The 16,424-nt window shown below is 37.4% G+C and overlaps 1 long non-coding RNA gene across 1 annotated transcript in view; it reads right to left on the reverse strand.

Moving 5' to 3' along the window:
- The window catches only part of LOC311600358, a 36,142-nt gene extending 20,477 nt beyond the window's left edge, over positions 1 to 15,665 (reverse strand). The window contains exons 1-3 of the long non-coding RNA XR_014780220.1: positions 15,537 to 15,665; positions 7,402 to 7,489; positions 6,613 to 6,706 (exon numbers count right to left, since the gene is read on the reverse strand). This is a non-coding gene — a long non-coding RNA (uncharacterized lncRNA). The remainder of the gene's footprint in view (positions 1 to 6,612; positions 6,707 to 7,401; positions 7,490 to 15,536) is intronic.
- Between the last annotated feature and the right edge of the window lie 759 nt (positions 15,666 to 16,424).

Raw genomic sequence — 16,424 nt, forward strand, 5'->3', positions numbered from 1 at the left:
GGTCTGGAGCATAGTTTTCTGCTATAGCTGAGTCTGTCAGGAAGGCTCCTCTCAGGCTTTAAAGATTTTAAAAACTATTCTTACCAGCTTCTATATCAAGAGTTTAGGAACCATCCTCAGACTTTTAGTTAAGATGGCAGTGGGACCACAGTCTATCTTAGGAATATTTAGGTAGACAAATTTTGTTTAATTTTGAAGCTATGTATAGGATTTTAAAGTTTAAAAGGTTTACAGTTTATCTTAATCAGGAGTGACTAAGACTTTAGGTTTTATCCCTGTTTAATTGGAGACTGTAAAAACATAACCACAGTTCATAAATAGTGTAACAGTTTCCTGTATGATTAATAACATATTTGAAAAATAAAGCTAAACATGTTTTAAGGTAGTGATTTTTGGGCTTTGAGAATGAGGGTAGGACATAACAATCAAGTTTTAACATTGTAAATAAATGAATGTTCTCAGAATTAGCAATACAGCAGAACATTATACCAAATCCATGGATCAAGAAGCCTGCAGGGGAATCCAGGGCGGCTGGTGACATGAGGAACAGCATTTATTTATTTGTCTAGGAATTAGTAAAGACATATATTAGAAATAAAAACATTTTGAACCATGGTAAAAATACAATCTTGAAAATGTAAAAGTCCAAAATTAGGTAAAGATTAATCCTGTACCAGGAGATTAAGCAACAAAAAGTTTAAAAGACAGAAGCTGTGTTTAGAGTTTAGTAAGGATGTGACTAGGGCTGGTAGCCCTTAGTAAAGATGGTGAGGTAATGATGTCATAGTTTTCTAGAAAGACTGGGGCAGTATGCTGACATGTGTTCTATTTTCATTAATGTTATTTTTAATAAAAATTATTACTATGATTAGAAACACAATCATAAACAATGTGAATCAATAAGAAGTGGCAATGATGATAGAAATGGATGATTCTAAGACTTAGTAAATGATTTATTCATACTGAAAAAATGGTAAACAGAAGAGTCCATGGAATGAGAGCAAGTTAAATATATGACACAATTGTGACTTTTTTTCTTTTTCTTCCTTCCTTTCTTTTTGTTTTTGTTTTTGATTTTCCAGACAGGGTTTCTCTGTGTAGCCTTGGCTGTCCTAGACTCACTTTGTAGACCAGGCTGGCCTCGAACTCCCAGTGATCAGCTTGCTTCTGCCTCCAAAGTGCTGGGACTAAATGTGTGTGCCACCACGCCTGGTCTATGATATGAGCCAGAACTGCCATTATGAACAAAGATACACATACCTGCTCTCTTTGAAAGTTTTGACCTTTTTTTTTATTATGTGTTGCTGTTTAGTAACACAGTGATTCTTTGGAATTATTTAGCAAAAGACACGTTGACTATACTTTGAAAAGTAGTCATACAGAATTAACTTTACTTTTTACTTGAAATAAAGTCTTAGAGCCTTGGTAACTTTACTGTACTTTTGGTTTAAGTTTTTACACCTAGCTTTAAATATTGAAATTTCTCAGATGCTACTATATTAATAATATGTTGAAGTTTTAAAAGATAGATCTATTGCGTGGAAGTTTTCTTTATGTAGTCTATATAAAAGCTTTCTTTCTCCTTATTCTTCATCCTCGAAACATCTGGGATTAAAAAGAAAATGCATGGCTACATGATGTGCTGGGTTGTATGCATAAAAAAAGATTGAATAGAATATATTGTTATAAGGATGTTAACACAATTGGAAAAATATATCCCAGAATGCTAAAGTGATACAGTCCTATGTAAGTACAACTGTGCTAGATAATGGGACTCACACTTATTTTCACAACTTGGATATAGTGTGTGTTTGTGAAGTAGAAAAAGAATAGAGTGAGAACACTGAAGTTTCTTCATTTTCTCCTTTGCTAAAGCCAGCTCTCAGCTGGTGCCCCACTGAATCCAACCATACTAAGTTTTGCAAATTATCTTTTTTAAAATTTGTAATTAAGTCAGGGTCCTGATGAGCTACATGGCCTTATCTGGCACAGAGGAAGCAGTCTTTAGGGGATTCCCATAGTTCTTTGGAGTATTTTGTTGACACAGACCTAAAAAACCAAAGTAGACTTAAATGCTCACATTCTTGCTCATAAAAACTAAGATGTGTATTATGTATGTGTGTGTGTGTGTGTGTGTGTGTGTGTGTGTGTGTGTGTGTGTGTTATGTACACATGTGTATGCAGGCGTACATGCTTGTCTTAGTAAAGTTCTGTAGCTGTGAAGAGACACCATGACTATGGCAACTCTTATAAAGGAAAATGTTTAATTGTTGCTGCCTAACAGGTTCAGAGGTTTAGTCCATTATTGTCATGCTGGGAATCATGGCATCACATAGGCTGACATGGTCTTGGAGAAGTAGTGAGAGTTCTACATCTGGATGTGCATCCAGCAGGAAGAGAGTGCCGCTGGCCTTGGCTTGGGCTTCAGAAATCCCATAGCCCATTTATTCTCAGTGACACATTTTCTTCAGTAAGGCTCCACCTACTCCTCCAACAAGGCCACACCTACTCCTCCAACAAGGCCACACCTCCCAATAGTACCACTCCCTATGAGCGTAAAGGGGCCATTTTCACTCAAACCATCACAGTGGTCATTCACATGCACAGAGGATAGTTGAAAACATTGAATATCTGGTTCCAACACACTCCAGTATGTTCCCTTGAGACAGTCTCTCACAGAATTTACAGGTAGGATGGCAGCCAGCAGGCCACAGTGATTTCCCTGTCTCAATTTCCCTATGGTGTGTGGAGGTGATTTACAGCTGATGTACATGTTCTCACACCTGTCTATCTTTGTACGTTGATGCTGGGGATGTGAAGTCACTTTCTTTTGCTCTTACCCACAAATGCATGCCTCTAGGCCTAGAAAATTTTGGGCTTCGGTGGATAAACTAAATTAGACTATTTTGGGTCTTAAAACTTTAAGTTAAATGAAAGTTATTTTAAAATTATACAAATTATCAATAACTAATAGAATTTCTCAAAAAAAACTGTCTCTTGAAGAAATTCTTTTATAAATGGAGAAATTCTCCTTTCATTCCATTTTCCACTCTACTTGTGGAAAATAGTTTTGTATTCACTTCCACATTTACATAAAAATTCCTGATTTATAAATTGTCTGCTTTTTGTTATTCTTATCTTGAGCCAGTTTTAACATCTGCTTGGTTCTTTCATTGATTATGAGTTAAATAACATTTTTAACACCTGTTCATTTTTAAATTCATATGAGAATCATGATTTTACTCTTTTGTGAAAATGGCATATTATCAAAGACAAGAAAAGACATATATTTGTTTTTCCGAATAAGAGAGTAAAAAAGTAAGTTTTAAAATATGTTATTTAGCCACTTAATCATCAGAAGAAAGCTTGCATTAGAAATTGTAATCTTTAATATATTCTATGTTATTAGCTTCAATATAAATATATCAAAATACTGACAAGTTTACTCAGATCTGTTGCTGCCTTTGAAGGCATTTCTATTTTTTGGTGTGGTGGTGGTGAAAATCTGGTAGCTCAGAAAGGCAGAGAAAGTACTCAGCTGACCTTTCTACTGAACTGATATCCCAAAAGGAAAAAAACCCTCCCTTTTCAGTTCATGTCACAGAAAGAAAAAGCCCTTTCTCTTTCTCCATACTGTTTTAAATACCCTTCAACTCAATGTCCCTGTCCCTCCTTTCTACTTCCTGTGCACTTCCAGAATACCTCTCACTTTTTATATTTTTTTGCATGTTCACTTCTTGACAATCTGGTTGCTTGCTCTGTTGAAGCCATTTCTTAATCAGAAATTTATGCTGTCACTTGTATTTTAATTGAAATTCCAAAAGCTCATGCCATATCACTCACAGGTAGCAATATATTTTTCTTAAATTATTATTATATACTTACTCTATAACTAATATATATTATTATATGTAGTATTTTATATATAAAAGATAAAGGAAAAATATAATACAGACTTTAGCAATATTTGGCTAACTAAAATGAGAACTAAGTTTAATAAAATATGATTAGCATAGTTTACTATACAAACAAAATATTAATAAAATATAAAGCTTTTATTCTTCTTTCAAAATTTACTGGTAATGTGTGGTGTGTGTGTGTGTGTGTGTGTGTGTGTGGGTGTGTGTGGGTGTGTGTGTGTTTGTATATATGGGGAGGAGGAGAGAGAGAGAGAGAGAGAGAGAGAGAGAGAGAGAGAGAGAGAGAGAGAACAAGCGTGGGAGGGATTTTTTGAGTCCTTGAATTTCAAACTGCATACTTTAGTTTCTATAGTGTATTTAATAAGCACTTTGAGATGGATTGAACATTTCCTTAAAAGTGTAATGCTGCAAATATAAAAATGGAATCATGTAACTACTGGCTTGTCAGAGAAAAGTGTAGTCTGCATTAGGTGTTCCTGCAACTAACAATTCTGAAATCTAGTTATTTGTGTGCAGTAGAACATACTCTAAGGCCAAGTATGGCTTTTACATACATGCTTTTTATCACATATTCATCCAAACAAGTAATGGCACTGACTGAGATGGCCAGTGTTGAAGCTAATCTATAATAATCCTGCTCAGTAGCAGTGACTTTGAGGAAGGCCTTACCAAGACAAAATCTTTCATTCTCTTGGTTTCTCTAAGTTCAGTTGTTATATTATTCAGAATTTGTTAGACAAATTCAATCAGTGGAGAATATTTACATATCTGTCTTCCATCCTTCCATTCTCTGTGGAGGAATGCTAAGTGAATGTATCAACCATCAATAAAGTGCTGTTTAGCCAATCAGCTGGGCAGAAGGACAGGAGGTAGAAGGCGGGACTTCCTGGAAGAGAGAAGAAAAGTTTGAAGGTTGGGGAGAGAGAGGGTTTTTGGACAGTTGGAGGAGGGCGGTGGGAACTGGACATGGACTGGCCCAGGGGTCATAGTGGCAAGTGTTTGGAATATATGTATGTTATAAGGTTTAGAGTAGCTTGTTTAGTTTACGAGTAGATTAGAATCAGTTCAGACTCTGCCTGGCGAAGTGCTGGCAGCTTTAAAGTACATTTTAGTCTCTCTGTGTCAGTTATTTGCTTTGTAGGCCAAACGGATACAAAATACTGTAACAATCCTCCCATCATCTCTTTCGTTATACTAATTTGAAAAAAATATATATACATATGGAAATATGTATCAATTGAATTGGTTCATGTTTTCATGGAGTCTAACGAGTTCCATGTGATATGTAGTTGGCAAAGTGACAGCACTTCAATCTGAAGGATGGCAGGTGCAAGACCAAGGGAGAATTAATATTTCTGTTTCATTTCAAAGATAATATAAACATTGTTCTTATTTCCCAGTTGTAACTGTTTTCTCAGAGGCTTAATTCTGAATATGCTGACCCTTTCTAGTTCTTTCTGTGCTCTGGCTGGCTGGTTCAATTCAGCTGTCTTGACTCAAAGCTCCTCTCCAAGCTGACTGATTGAAACTGGCTTCTCTCAACTTCTGACTGAGTTGTACTGTTTGGCCCTATACTATCTTTGGCAATATGTTCTAGTTTTCTGGTTCCTTCTTATTCTCTGGCTTCAACTGTCTCTGCATGAGCTCATGAATGAATTCAACTCTACTATACTGTGCTCCCTCAACTAAACTGCACCAAACTCAACTCCAGTCAACTAAACTGACTGAATTGATCTGAACTGCCATGAATTGGAGCACCACTGCACTGCCTATCAACTGACAAACCAGTGACTGCCAACTTTCTGACCTTAACTCAACTCTACTATACTGTCTTCTCTACTTTACTTTGCTGTATTGTTTTCTCTACTCTTTCTTTCTACTGTACCCTACTCTAGCCTCTCAACTCTACTGTACTGATCTTAAGTAGTTTCTCTTTCCTGTCTGTTCTCATGAGAGTGAGGAGTATATCATTCTGGCAAATCTTTCTCTGATTTGCCACTTTGCCTGTCCCTTAATTAGATGTCACATTCTAGCCTGCTGGCTTTCTTCTACCAACTAACCTTACTGTATTGTTAGGGTTTAAAGGTGTGTACCAATGGTGTGTTTGTATTCCAGCCACCAAGATCATACTCAAATCCAGGGCTTGTCTGCATTTTGACTGGATCGTATACCTTGCCAGGGCAGCATGTTGCTGGATTAAAATTCCTCTACCAGTAGAAAATAGCTTGGATTCCAGATGAATTCAGTCAGATTAGAGGATTTTCTTCTTACTCAAAGTGTTAGTCCATTTATTCTATCAGGCCCATGGCTGGTGAGATTCAGCCTTCTCATGCCAATGAGGACCATCTTTACTCAGTCTTCTGGTTCAATCCTTTCTAGAAGCACACTCACAAAAACACGTGGAAATAGAACTTGATCAGATGCCTGGTCACCATGGCCCATTCAAAATGTCTATAAAATTAACTACCACAGGATATTCACCATGAGTCTGGTTTTTTGTGTTAACACATCTGTAACAACATATTCTAAAATTCTGCCTCTCTAGGTGAATGGAGTCTAAGATAGTTCACTTGGACCCATTGTTCCCAGCAAAAGTTAGCATCTGTATAATTTAGTAACTTAAATGAACAGAGTAGGTAGTTTGTTGGCCACTTATTAACATTTGATTTTGAATAAAGAAAAAAACAGTTACTTTGCAAGGTAGAGGAGTCCTTGGTATCTGTTACTTCAGTGATTCATGAAAAAGCAGGAAGATGAAATATTATCTCTTCTGGGAAATAATGTATCTAGAGAAAAATAGGCACAAGAGGATGCATAATATATAGCAAAGAAAAAAGAACGATACCTGATATTTATACTGTGTCTCATGTGATGTCTTCAATAATGTCACAGGAACTTGTTAAAAATTGAATCACTTAATTTTTACAATAATTCGATTTGTAGGTTACTGACTCCTGATTCCTAAAGGTCTTAAGAACCATGGTTAGAAATGAAACTGGTCTGTTTGGTGGCACTCAGAGAAAGAATAGGTAGGCTACAAAGATGAGACTTGGTAGGCTGTGACCATGTGGTTGAGGAGGTGGTCACTTTCTGTCACAGACCTAGGGGAGGGGAATAGGGTGAAAGAGGGAGGGAGGGAGGAATAGGAGAATACAAGTAAGGGGATAACAATTGAGATGTAATCTGAATAAATTAATAAAAATTTTAAAAGTTCTATGTCTATTCATTCTATCATCTTCTCTACTGTTGCCATTTTCTCCAAAATAGCAACTAAGCTAAATGCTGAGGTTTTTTATTTGCTATGTACACTTCTATTTCTTATTAGTTTGGACCACTCTTTTGATGTCTTAGCAAATATTACTTTCAGAGTTAATATGCATGCATGTATGCATATACTGTTTTGTTGAAGCCGCCGTTATGAATACAGTCTAGAATCTGGTCTCCACTAGATTAACTGCTATGATTAAGATTTTTGACTCACAAAATTAAAGAGCAGAACTTGTATCCATGGTGACTTCACGAATGAGTCGACACCTGGCAAAGCTCACTCGGAAACATCTTGTCAGCCTCTTTAAGAAAAGCACATGAAAGAGAAACAGGATAATGAAAAATCCACTGAACAGCAACTCACACATAATAGAAGTAAAAGAACAACAAGACCAAAAAAAGAACCGAACACATTTATTTCCTGTCTTTCTTTTTTTTTTTTTAATACATTTTTATTAATTTATACATATTACATCTCAGTTGTTAGCCCATCCCATGTATCCTCCCATCCCTCCCTTCCTCCCACTTCCCCCCCCTACTCCCCTCCCCTATGTCTGTGTCTGAGGGGGATCTCCTCCCCCTGAATATGCTCATACGGTATCAAGTCTCTCCTTGGTGACCTATTATCTTTCCTCTGAGTGCCACCAGGCATCTCCATCCAAGGGACATGATCAAATATGGGGCACCAGAGTTTGTGTGAGAGTTAGATCTTCTTCTCCACTCAACAGTGGAGAATGTCCATCGGCTAGTCCGGGTAGGGGTTCAAGGTTTTTACTGCCTATTTTTTCCTTGGCTGTTGCCACAGTTTTTCAAATTACTGTGGAAGCAAAGATAAACAAAATACTGCTGTTGCCTTCATAGGGCAAGGTTTTTTTTTATGGTAATAAACACATATGTATATTATATAATAAGAACTGATTATTTATCACCGAGGATCTTTTAAATTGTGTGTGTGTGTGTGTGTGTGTGTGTGTGTATGTGTGTGTGTGTGTACGTGTATGTGTGTGTGTACGTGTGTGTGTGTGTACACGTACCTGAGATGTATTCCTGTGTGGTTGCTCATTCACAAGCACTATATGCTTCTGGAGTTCAGAAATTAGTCTCTATTGTTGAACATCAATCACGTCAATCACATTCTACTCTGTGTTAGAAATGGCGTCTCCTTGGCCTTGAACTTTGCCAGATAAGACAGGTTAGCTGGCTTTCATGATTCCAGTGTTTCTATCATCTTGCCATCTCTGGGCTTACAGAAATATGCTGCTATGCCATGTTTTTTTATATGGATTCTGGTGAACTATACTCAGGCCTCATATGTATGTATGTATGTATGTATGTATGTATGTATAATCTATGTATGTATGTATAAGGTAATTAATGTATTGATTGAACGATGTCTTCAGGCCTAGATACTATAATTTTTATTATATATTCTCACAATTCATAGTTTTCTTTTGTGTTCACTATCACACTATATTTTAAAGTCAATTAAAAATTTCCTGTGATGCTAAGCCAACATTCTATGGCTGAGCTACTTCTTTAACTATATAAAATTAAATTTTATACCAGGACAGGGTTTTACTATGTTTTTCAGGTTGGTCCTTAACATTCAATATAGGCTAGGCAGGCCTTTATCTTGTGGTGATTCTGAGGACCTGAGTAGATGGGAACACAGGTATGCACATTGTGCACAGGGAATTATTTACTCAATTAGTCCATTAGTCTCAGGAGACTGTAGATGTAGGAAACCAGAAACTTTCTGTCTTAAACTAATGTATAATAGAACTTAAACACATACTTATTGAAAAACAGAATAAATCATTCAAAGATTTAGTCCAGGGAGAATGGAAATGAAGCAATAACGGGGCCTGTGAATTCAGAGACGATTAGGCTTGTATAGATGTAAAAATTTTTGAGACATGGCAAGAAATACTGAATTAAACATGATTATTCTTTGGGTCCTGCTGGTTTAGGAAAAGGGAGAAGCAAGGAGAACTCATGTTGATGGGTTGGAAGCATTTTCCACTTACAACCATCATAAGAATTGCTCAGGCTTGAGGACAGAGCCTGAAACACCAGCGGGGATGGGCTCGGGCAGCAGCAAAGGAGATGCAGAGGGAAGGAAAGCCTCAGGGCAGAGTGAGTAATGGAGATGCTGTTTGTCATAAACTAGCTATGGTGATTTGCTCTTGTATTTCTGTGTTATTCAATGGACTATGTTCCATTAGCGCCCATACTTAGCTTGAGTTACGAGCATACAGTTGCACCAGGAAGGAGCCCTTTCCATCTGCCTGTACATGGTTTTGACAGGCTTTTCATCATTCCGGCTTTGTTTTTCAACTTCCCTTCTAGTATAAACACAATGTAGGCTAATTTGGCATTGTTCCCTACTATCTTGAATTAAAGGACTGCTAAATAAAGTTCTTCCATATACCCATTTAGAGAGGTGATTTGTGACTCCACGCATCTTTCTCTTGATAGATGCAAACAAGGAAAGAGGCTTGTCGTGTATGATGGCAAGAAAACAGCTCTGCAAGACTGAGTTTTCTGAATATTCCTGTCTCATCCAGCGTCCGGAACTGAGAGGAATCTCGCTGCCACTTAAGCCAAACATTATACAATATTTTGTTACAGCATACCAAACTGATTAAGCCCTATATGCACGTGTGTGTGTGTGTGTGTGTGTGTGTGTGTGTGTGTGTGTGTGTGTGTGCGCACATGCCTTCTGACTGTGATCTGAAGGTGAACAGAAGGTACTAGAGTTGAGCAAGGGGAGGACCCTGCAGTGCCCCACATCTGCATCCCACTCACCTCTTCCGCTGAAGATAAGACCCCTCTGTTTTGGCTCTAGCCCTGGGAAAGCTGTGAGAGGTGGGTGGGGTCTTTCATCCTTCATACAAGGCACATCTTCAAGGCTCATATATACATACACACATATATATGTACACACATGCACACATACACACATACACACACACACACACACACACACACACACACACACACAGGAGGGCTGATGGAAAAGGGAAGGTACACCTTATTCATAAGAGTATCTTCTAGGATATCCAGTGAATGCCTGAAATCTTAGCCATGAATTAATATTAATTTCAAACTTAATATCAATCAATTATTTTTATTATCTATCTATATATCTATCTATCTATCTATCTATCTATCTATCTATCTATCTATCATCCATCATCTGACTGTCTGTCTGTCGATCACCTGTTATCTATTATTGTGTGTCACTGTGCATGTTGTGTGTGAGAAAACACAAGCACAGCACATGTGTGGCTGTCAGAGGACAACTTTTGAGAGTCGGTTCTCACCTTTTACTGGGTTCCAGGCACAAAACTTAAGTCACCAGTATTGTATAGTGTGTGTTTTTAGTGGCTGAACCATTACAATGGCTTTCAAGTTTCAATTTACCACCACCGGCTTCTTTTTCACTGTCTTCTTTTTCATAATGGTCCTTCTTTAACCATGAAAGACTTCATCGTAGATATGACTATTCACTAACTTTTTCAACATTGCCTGCTATTGTTGCTTGCATAGTTGACAATTCTCTACTCTCACCTTGCTAACTAGTCTAATTCACACGTGGAATTCTCTTGACTTCTCAACCCTTCTATTTGACATAAATACTTTTCAACATGAAAGCCCTTGAATACTCTCCTCATTTTTTAGGTTTTATCACCATCACACCAGACCACCTTCCCCTGTTATTCTCAAATCACTTTTCACTATTAAAGTCTGCCATGCCCAGACTCACCTCATAACTTTTAGATAGAACTGCAAAGGAAGGACAAATGTAACACTCTGTGCAGTCTCACTTTTATAGTGTAAATTAACATTTCCCATGACACAGAGCCTTCTACCTCATGAGTGATAACACCCATGTTATTACTGCTTTTTGTAATGGAAAAGCTTTCATTATATAATGGGAATAACTGGGGCCTTTCAACTAGGCTAACTTGATTTTGTGTTGGCTGTGCAGTCATGCATACTTTACTGTCTGCCTCATTCCTTTAGGAGAAGAACAGCACTGGCCCTCAGATTCTACTTTTACACTCTAACAGACATTTAGTGTTTGCAGATTCTGCTCCTAAGACCAGAAGAAAAACACGTTTTTCTGTTTATTTAAACCTTAATTATCTGAAGACTTGCCATTTGAGTACAGATTTTTTTTTTATATCTTTTCTGCCTTGGGTTTATAGAAGCCTTAAATTAATTGGAAAGGATTTCATCCTTTGATAATCTTTCTTTTATTTAGTATATTCCTGTAGATGCTTCCAATTTTCACCTCATATAACTACAGGTAATAACGTGCCTGGCATACAGGAAGATCTTTATAAATATTATTGAGTGAGTTGGCAGCAATGGCGGGTGTAAATGACATTTAAAAATAGCAGCCATATAAGGGAAGGGCTCTTTTAGCTTAAAAAAAAAACACAACACATAATCTAAGAAGATGCTTTCACATTTGTCGAAGTAAATAAAAATGTTAATCATGGTTGAAATGACACCAAGTATCAAAAGAATATTCAGGAAATAAATTGTGTGTTTGGCTTGTCGCCAACATTATATCATCCATATCACTATAGTTATGAATATATTCACTAACTTTTCAACATATCTTGCCACTGTTCCTTGCACAGTTGACAACATTTCCCTACTTTCGCATTGCTCATTAAGATGATTCCCTCATGGAATTCTTTTGACTTCTCTTCCACTCTCCTAGGTGAACCAAATACTTTCTATCATGAAAGCCCTTGGATGACTTCCTCATTTTTTAGGTTTTTTTTTTTTAACCTTTCACACTATCTTCCAGCTCTGGCTGTCCTGGAATGCCCTTTGTAGACCAGGCTGGCTAAGAACTCAGAAGAGCCACCTGCCTCTGCCTCCAGCATTTTAGGATTAAAGGCATGCAAAATACATCTGGATGAGAAAAAAATTATAGTATAAGTCACCAAGAAATAAACAATTTATAGTTCACTTCACAATCTATTCCAAAAGTTATTTTGTGCTAAGCATTAGCATTTTCCTATAAGCCTTAATCATTTTCAATTAGCAAGATGTAAGAGAGTTTCTCTCCCTTGTAGCTCTTGTTTATTCATAGACTCAATTGCTTTTTCCATTTAAAAGGTTTTTTCTCATCATAATCTCTATTCACCTTTAAACAAATGAAATTTGTTTGCCTTTAATTTTCCTCTACTCCTGCCCTGTTCCCTATGTATATTTGTGAAAAGCAGTAAGACTGGCCCATTATAATGAATAGTTTTAATTGTCAACTCAACAGAACTGGGATGTGTGTCTCACAATCTAGGATGAGTCTCAAAAAAGAATGTTCTAAATTACAGTAACCTGTGGGCATGTCGGTGGTGGAGGATGTCCTGATCCCCCACCCCAACTGATATGGGAAATCCTAACCTGCCCTGGACTGTGTAATAAAGAATAAAGAAAGTCAGCGAAACAAGAAATGTGTGTGTGTTTATTTCTGAATTCTCTTGACTGTGGGTTTGATATGACCAGGAACAGTGAGCAAAAAAAGAAACCCTTTCTCTCCTAAGTTGCTCTTGTCAAGATATTTTATCTCAGCAATAGAAATGAATCTAGGGCATCCACTTAGCTGACAAAGTCACAAGACTCTGCCTCACTCTTTCCTGCCTCAGGAAGTGTCACCAGTTTACTATTGTGGTGCTGTGGGGGGCAGTTCTGTTTGGAAAAAGAGTCTTGAGAATCAGTACGTCTAGTTTCAGAACAACAACAAAGCCACTCGTGAACAATAAAAATAATCAAATCCTGCAAAGCTTACTTATACCAGAGTGGCATGAGACCTGGACTGTCTTATCATTTCTAATAATTGTGTGGAGTTAATTCTTAATGTCACAATAGGCTTGATCATCACGAGTGGAAGATGTAACATTTGCTCAAATGCCCACAAGCATAGGCAGCTGAATGAGCTAATGACAATGGAGCTGTAAAGTATAAATGCTGGTTAATTGGAAGCAGTGCAAAAAGGGGAGGGGGAGGGAGAGCATGTACTCAGGGTTGGGGAGAAGGGAAGGAGAGAGGGCAAGGAGGTGGGAAAAGGACAAGGGTGGGGGGGTAAGGAGGCAAAAATAGCAGTCTGGTTTATATAGGGAGTCTCAGATAGGGGGAAGCCCCGTCCCCAGGTAGACCTAACAGCAGCAGCTTGAATCTATACAGCCTTGTACATTGCAAGGGTAAGACTGTTTATAATATTTTCAATCTAGATTTTGCCTTCATAGCTTTCATTACAAAATTATTGACTTAAGTAATTAATTCTTAGTACATTTCCTCCTTGAAAATAATTTTTACTTTTCCCCAAGTAATGCCTTACATGTACAATTGACAAAAATTGTTTGTTCTACCACATTAAGTATTATATGTTGCAGAAGACGTGATGGAGCACTATGGCAACTGTTTTTACTTACACTCATGTACAGGTGAATACTGTATAACAGGTTTACACTGACATATAGTTTTCCAAATGGGATGAAGAAAAGGGAAGAAAAGGGTAGAATCAGGAAGCACATTGGAGTTATTCATCTAAGCACATTTAGTTGTTCTGTGTCTTCTGATTTCTACATGTTTTTGAGTAAGTTTAGATGTTTGTTGTCCTCAGTATTTTACTATTTCATGTTGCTTAAAAAATGTGGAGGAAGCCAAGCATGGACATGCTTGCCAATAATCTTAATACTTGGGAGGCAGAGGCAGGCAGATATCTGAGTTTGAGGCCAGCCCAGGGTACAGAGCAAGTTCCAGACTGCCAGGGCTATATGGAAAAACCCAGTCTTGAGAAAAAAGACAAACAAAAAGCAACAAAAAACAAAAACAAAGGGTAGTGAATAGTGCTATATAGTATTTCCTACTGCTTTAAAATCTCACTCTATTTTAAAGGTACTCTCTGATTTCTCAGAGGATATAATAATTTTGTATTAAATATTGATTTTTTAACCTTTTTCTTGATTTTATCTTATAAATTTCATAGTTACTAATTCTTTTGCCCTCCTCTCATAGTTTGTATTTTTGCATTATTGTTTTGATCCAACTTCTTGAAGTAAATGCTCAATTTGGTTGCACTACTCTATTTGTCATTGAACAGTGAGTCAAGAGGGGAAAGAGTCCTGTATGAAGGTTTGCCTTTTGACCAGTGTGGTGAAAGCAGATGAAAAGTTCAGCTCTGGTGTACACTTTAGGCAGACTTAATCATTGTTTACTGTTCCTTGGAGTTTTGTTAAAGATTTTAACCCCAAGGTATGTGAATTGTGAGTTACAGGTATGGTATACACGATGTTTCTAAGTGTTCTGTCTCTGTCTCTCTCACCGTCTCTGTCTCTGTCTCTGTCTGTCTGTCTGTCTGTCTAAAATTCTGAATGTAAATCAGTCTCCATCACATCTTGTCATTATCAACTTAAAACATCTATCCAGACCTAAAAACATCTTAACCTCCAAACAGCTAAGCTTCATTATAAAGCTAAACTACCTGGTCTTCAACCCTATTAGAGACTTGAGAAGGAATAAACTTGATTACTTGAGTATGTTGGGAGTGCAGGTTAGTAGCTTTCCAAATGAGAAGATGATAGAGACAGTTTGCTACCTGAATAGTCACCCAAAACTTTCTATAATGTTAGAGCATTATCTTAAGCCTTCTGGCCCAATATATCTGACAGATATATTTATGAGGCAGTAACTATTGAGGACTTGCTTACCCTGTCTTGACAGAGTTTGGCCATTGGCACTTTCTTCATCCAAGCTAGCCCCTTTTTAGGCAGAATTCTGTCTGTGGTAGAAATGAGGACATTTTGCTCAGTGGATTGTTTGCTACATTTGAAGCCATCTTCATAAGGAGGTTCTTTGATGCTCATCATCCTCTTTTAGGTAGGCTGGGTATTGCCAGGAGTTAACCTGTCTCATTGTCAACGAATCTTTAAAATAATAAAAACATTTTTTGCAATGTCTCTGAGGTTTTTGAAGACTTATCTATTTTGCCTTATATTTCTATAGAATCATATCTATCTGTTGCCCCTAAGATGTATATTCTTGTGATAAAAATAGGCTAGTAATTGATATGACCATGATTTGATCAGCTAACAGTTAACCTGTATAACTTATTTATCCTAAACAGCCTGGAATAGCACTTTCGAAGTATTGGAAGTAAACCTTGTATTGTAATTGAGTTATATGGGTATAAAACCACATAGTAGAGTAGAAATATGTATAATGATTGTGAAGAATAATCTTAAGTTTAAATTCTATACCATTGCATCCAAAATTAAACTTCTTTCATCTATGTACAAAATTCTATACCAGTGAATTAAAAATAACCTTGTGAGTGACAACTGAGGCATTACATCGAGAAGTAGATTCCATAGGTTTCAAAGTGGCTAGATTGTTTTACATCTCTATCAAGAATATTTGAGGCTTCTTTTTTCTTTTACTCCTCCCAAGCATTTGTTACTTTTTGTTTCCTTGGTAGCCACTGTGACACACACACTCTCTCTCTCTCCCTCTCCCTCTCCCTCTCCCTCTCTCTCTCTCTCTCTCCCTCCCTCCCTCCCTCTCTCTCCCTCCCTCTCCCCCTCCCTCCCTCCCTCCCCCTCCCTCCCTCCCTCCCTCCCTCTCTCTCTCTCTCTCTCTCTCTCCCACCCTCCCTCCCTCCCCCTCCCCCTCTCATTCCCAATCATCAATTGACTTGCTCTTGTATACAAGTGCCTTTCTTCAGTATTTTTAAATAAGGGCATCATCCACATTATAAATCTTTATGTGTGTTCTCTTTCAGTTTGCATTTGGGGATATGTCCATGACATATATGCGTTAATCAATAATCTGTTTTTCGGTATAACATACAATTGTAGAACATATAATTGAGATGCTATAGTTTGTTTATCTGGTTCCCAGATAGTGGGCATTGAGTTCATGTCTGGTTCTTAGCTCCTATGAGTTAGGCTCCTATAAATGTTTTCTTTATCTCTGGCTTCTGTCTAGGTGTGTTTGGCTATTAAATTATTAGAGGTACATAGATAATTCTCCAAGCCTCATATCTTTCATGAAATCAGGGGAATTTTGGCCCCTTACCTATTTACAAATTCTTTTCCCATTTCTGTTTTTCCTTTATAGAATTCAAGTTTTATAATACAGTGATTTACAGTGTCTTATACATCTCTAAGGCTTTGCCATTTTGTCCTCAGCCGTTCTGAAGTCATCAAGCAGGTA

This window comes from Acomys minous (genome assembly GCF_964271855.1).
Source record: "Acomys minous genome assembly, chromosome: 6".
Taxonomy (NCBI): Eukaryota; Metazoa; Chordata; class Mammalia; order Rodentia; family Muridae; genus Acomys; species Acomys minous.